Below are 6,112 nucleotides of genomic sequence, written 5' to 3' on the forward strand. Positions count from 1 at the left end.
ATTACCAAGGAGATGGAACCTAATTTGAATGGCCTTTTTAACGAGGACATGGGTAATTCCTCTAATCCTCTTAATGATGAAGAAGCTCTCCATGAGGTTTCTGTAGGACAACTTTCAAAATTGGATAACCAATTTGATGATTTTCAGCAATGGATGTCTCAAGAATACCCCAATAGTCAAGCTCTTTCATCAATTGAGGGTCTAAAACGTATGGTTCAAAGTGATAAGAATGGAATTGATATTTTACGTAGTATTGCACACATTGTGGATTCGAATGTGATGCCTATGAAGAGTTGTGCTGAAACTTTAGGTTATACACAACCTCCTACTCAAGTCAATCATTCTACCCCTTTGACAACTCCTATTGCTAGTATACCTACTTTTACATCAAACATAATGACTACTTCAATACAAAACATTCCACCTATGATCACCAGTCATGGGGGCAATCCTTCTTCTTCAATCAACCCTCTTCCTTCATTCAATCCGACTTCCTCATTCATTCCTTCAATGAGTGTCCCTATTACATCTCCACAAATGAACATGACGCAAGGGGGCAATTCATTTAACCATTCCATTCCTCTTTGTAGTGTTCCTTCTTTCCAATCATCTCCTATGACTAACTATCATAGTGTCCCGCCACCTTACTCTCAATCAATACCTTCTTTCAATAACATAATACCTCCATCACAATCTAACATGTCTAATATGAACTCTTCGACTGAAGCGACCATTAACAATCTTACACAAACTGTCTCTTCTTTACAACAACAAATTGCCTCTATGAATCAATCTAAGTTTAGTGTGCCCACATTTGATGTTGCGAGCCCACTTTCTCTTGACATTGTTCGAGCTATCCCCCCTAAGCATGTTGAAATCCCGCAGTTGGAACTTTATAATGGTAAAGGTGATCCTCTAACACATGCTAAGACCTTTCAAACAATATGTACCGATGTTGCTCATGACCAAAGGTTGCTTGCAAAACTTTTTACTAGAACATTAAGAGATAAGGCTCTACAATGGTATTGCTCGTTGCCTTCCTATTCTATTACTTCTTTCCAACAACTTGCAAATTCTTTTATTCAACAATTTCAAAACAATATAAGTCCTAAAGTTACTTTGATTGATTTAATGCATTGTAAACAAGGTGTTAAAGAAAAAGTGACTGATTTCATTGGTAGATATAAGCATTTGTGTGCTCAAATTTCTTTTCCAGTACCTGATAATGATATTCAAAGAATTTTTATTTCTAATTTACAAAAAGATATTAGAGAAAAACTTTTGTTTTCTGAGTTTACTTCTATCTAACAGTTGTGTGCAACTCTTCACAATTATCAACTGACTGTGAGTCAAATGGAACAAGCAAATCCTATGGCTTCGAGTGATAAGGGTGATAGTAGTCAACAACCATTTGGGAAGTTTAAACCGAACAGAGAGTTCATTAAGTTCAATGAAAACATCACCAACAACAATGTGAATGCAACATTAGGTGTGCCTCCTTTTTCTAAGTTTTTCAAGAAAGAAAGAAAGTTTACTCCTTTGAATGAATCATTGCATAGTATTATGAATAAGTTATTGGAACAAAATGTACTTATTCTCCCTCCTATAAAGCAAATAGATCCTTTAAAAATTAATTCACCCTATTTTGATAACAAATCTTTTTGTCAATTTCATCGTCAACCTGGGCATGATACTGAAAAATGTTTTGCTTTAAAGGGTAAAATTCAAGATTTGATTGATAATAATACTATCTCTGTTTCAGGTGTGAATGATAAAGGCAACACATCTGTAGCTCTTCCTACCCAAAATCTTAAGATTTTTACTGATCCATTACCTTCTCATACCTCTAATGTGATTGAGACTAATGATTCCTCTTTCTCACCTGATGGTCTTGTGTCTATGACTCCGAATGTGATTAACTTTGTGGAGTAGCAGAAAATCCCTAAAGAACCTTCCATCACATTTGATTCCAGCGAAACTATCAGGGCACCTAATGGTCCTTTATATATAGTTGCAAAAGTCAAGAATACACCTTGCCATGGAGTGCTTATTGATCCTTCTTGCATGGTTAATGTCATTACTGAAGAATTTCTTTTTACTTTGCAATTGAATCAAGTGATCTATGACAAAAAAAATGTGGTTGTGAAATTATTTGATGCATTTTCTTCTCCTGCAATTGGTTCTATTACATTACCTATTGAGGTCCATAACAAATCCCTTGATGTGAGATTTGCTATTATTCCATCATCCGAACAATTTTGTGTGAAGCTAGGCTATCCTTGGCTATCTTCCATGAAAGCTATTGCTTCTCCTATTCACAAGTGTTTGAAATTTCCCCATAATGGTGAAGTTGTTACTGTCAATCATAGTCTCTTTAAACCATCTGAAAGAACTTCTAGCGTTCCTATTGATTATTTTTGGCCTAAACAATTTCAATCCCTCCCACCGCGAAGTGATCATCTTTTCAAATCTTATCAAAAGTGGAAAAAAGATATGATCCTATCTCTAAGTGAACCTAGAACATCCAAACTTGATATTCCTATCATTCTTGAGAAGGAAGTTCTTCCTTTGAAAGATAAAACTAATGTCTTTCCTCAAGAAGATTCCCAACCCATCCCTATGGATGTGACTATGCCTATGTCTAATAAAATTTCTAAAGGTAGACCTATACCTCCTCGTCATGATGGACTTGGTCTCCTTCCTAAACCAGATATCCCTCCTTTATATGGAGCAGTTCCTCCTCCTTCCTCTTATAGAGAGAAGAGACCTTCCTCTTCTCCTATTGTCCAACCTAAGAGACCACAACCTAAACACCCAAGTGATAAGGATGAGAACATTCCTCCTCCTCAATCTTCTCAACTTCCTACTAAGACTAGACGAAATCGTTCTGCGCGTGAATGCCGACGAAAGCGTCGTCTTAGAGCTCATGCAGCTGCTTCTCAAACTTTGCAATCCCCAAAAACACCTTCAGCTAGTATTATTCCATTTTCTCCTCAGCCAAAAATTGAGCCCAAATCTCCTAAACATAAGATGCATGATGGTTTTGATCCTGTGCGAGTCAAAGATCCTATTTTTATAAATATTGATGATGATATAGATGAAAATTTTTTTCATGATGAAAATGTTACTTCTCTTTCTTCTGATAGTGAATATGAATATGTTGATATTGATAACCATTTATCTAATGAATTTTCTAAAGCACTTATCCTAGCTTCTAGACAAGAACAACGTGGCTTGGAACATGAACATAGCCCTTGTTTGGATCTTGTGATAGCTCCATCTGCTGTGTTGGATGTTCCTCCTCTAGCATGTTTCCTGCCTTCCCGAAATATTGATCAGCAAGATCGGGGAGTGGATGACGTGCTAGACTAGTTCATTAGCATAGCAGACTCTCTCCTCCTCTCTTGATCTCTTTTGTTACTTCTTCTATGTGTTATTCTCATTCTTCTATTTGTTGTCCTTAGTGTTGTCTACTTGAGGATGATGCAAAGCATTGAGATCTCTTTTGGTCTCTCTCATGTTGACTCAAAAGACACATGTGTTCCCTTCTTCTAGGTGACCTTCCTTGATTGAGGAATGAAGAACAATTATGCATACATACATATGATATACATGAATTATCATACAACATACTGACCCCAAGGAAAGCGAAGTCACCTCGTGCTTTGTGTTTTGTGTCTATTATCCTTGGGTTTATCTCACACTTGGGGGCTAAATCTTTGTGATAACATGCTCCTTTCCCTTCTCATTTCTTATGTGTATCACTACCTTAAAGCAATCACCCCCGATGAGGCGTGTGCGATCTTTTTAACGTAGGGGGCATACACTCCGTTCATATCTCTTCAAGATACTTGAAAATTTCTTGGCGAACTTAGCTTTGCCTTGAAAATTTTTGGTATTTTTCTTGCATGACTCATAGTGAGGGAACATTACTACTGACAGTCATGGTTCTCCCTCATGATCTTCCCTTTTACTTTGTCAATCGAAGTCGTAAGATCCTTAGTCCACTGGGGGCTTGGTGTATCTTGCCTCCTTGATGTGGTGAAAGTTTTTCAATGTTGTTTCCTTGTACTTTACCGGAAGTATGGGCGTACGCTTATACTCCCACTAAAGTGGGGGCTAAATGTAGTGTCGTAAAATTGTGACACTTGCAATTTTGACTGTATTTGGGTCTTCACGATGGCGGCGCAACGTTGAACCTGAATGGAGACCCCGAAACCTGTTTACGACATCAAAAACTGCATCTTTCTGCACCTTGGCCTGATCCTCCTTGCACCCTGCTATCCCAGGAGGTGGGACCATGGTGCCCAGTGCCCTGGTCCCTCAGGACCATGGCGCCCAGTGCCCTGGTCCCTGGCCCTATTTTGGGCCCGGTCTCTTGTTGGGCATCGGGTCTTCAAGTTTGCAATTTGGAAAATAATGCTCCTAGGTTGGCCTAAGGTCGAAAAAATCAGTCTCCTAACCCTAATTGACAAGTATATAAACTACATTTCCCCTCCTAGAAAAGGGGGAAAAAAAAGGGCAAAAACATATGTGTGCAAGAGGCGGAAGCGATAGGCAAACATTCAAACATTCAAGCATTCAAGCATTCCTTCAAGCAATTGAGCATTCTAAGTTTCCATTCAAGGCTAGGTGTTGCACTCAAGACAAGGATTCAACCATTGATGAGGAGATCACCTACAACATACAACATACAACATCATTACACCTTCGTATGTAAGAATACAAACATTCTTACAACAAGGTATCAGTACTTGATTACATTACAAACATTTACATTTACAGCATTCTCATTTCTTGGTTAATTCCAAAACTGGGGTTTGACCTGAAGGCAAACCCCTAATCCCTAACCCCCCAATCATCCTCTCTTTTATGTGTGTAGGTTGTAGGTACGTGGCTGTAATTGAAGATTTGGAATCCTTGTGCAGAGATGAATAGATCCCCCTTCGTTTCACGGATTTTTTGAAGGACCGTGTGCACTCCGGGTGCCATCGTCCCGTCAACTTTTGCTCAAACTTGCAGGACAACATCGTCTCAACATTTTACTGCTAATTTCAAGTCCGTAGCTTCATCTCATGTCCCTATCTCCATCTACAAGTGAATCTTTCTTACTTTTACATACACTCCTAGTTCAATCCTTCTATCTACATTCTTTACAAAAGAGGGTATCCTTGATGTCTCAACCCTTGAAACTCATTTAGAATTCAATCTTGCATTGTGTGGGATTGGATCTTGTGAGTTTCAACCCCTCTTTTGAATGTAAAGTCTCTCCTAAGTGAAAACCGTCAATCCTAGTGACCTCCTTTCTCTCTCCATGGAGTGGGGGAACACCTAGGGTTCGATTTTCCCCTTTACACCTTCAAGAAGGATAGCAAAACCTTTAAGATTCAGTCTTTGATAGAGAATGAAGAGGGAATGTCAAAAACACCTAGTGTCTTATTGGCTACTGGTAAAGAGTTCTTACACTTGCTATATGAGGAGGAGACAGTGAGGTGTGCCATCTATGTAAAGCCAAAGGAGGAGGAAGACAAGTTGCAGGAAGAGATACCCAAGGAGGTGAAGCAAATGTTGCAAGATTATAAGGACATAGTGAGTGAATGAGCACCTGCAACACTCCCACCAAGAAGGTGTATAAGACATCAAATAGACTTTGTTCCTGGTGCATCCCTACCTAATAAAGCTGCATATAAGCTCACACTTGACCAAAACAAGGAGGTGGCAAGGCAAGTGCAGGAGTTGTTGGAACAAGGACTGATCAAGAAGAGCATCAACCCATGTGCAGTCCCGGTAGTGATAGCATCAAAGAAGGGAGGCAAGTGGAGACTTTGCACTGATTCAAGGGCAATCAATAGGATCACCATAAGGTATAGGTTTCCTATTCCTAGAATAGAGGATTTGATGGACTATTTAGGAGGTACTATGTATTTTACCAAGTTGGACCTTAAAAGTGGTTATCACCAGATTAGAATTAAGGAGGGTGATGAGTGGAAGACTTCCTTCAAGACCACAGAAGGGTTGTATGAATGGCGTGTGATGCCATTTGGACTCACCAATTCCCCAAGCACCTTCATGAGGTTGATGAATGAGGCGTTAAAGGACTTCACAGGTAGGT

The sequence above is a fragment of the Cryptomeria japonica genome, chromosome 10 (assembly GCF_030272615.1).
Source record: "Cryptomeria japonica chromosome 10, Sugi_1.0, whole genome shotgun sequence".
Classification (NCBI taxonomy): domain Eukaryota; kingdom Viridiplantae; phylum Streptophyta; class Pinopsida; order Cupressales; family Cupressaceae; genus Cryptomeria; species Cryptomeria japonica.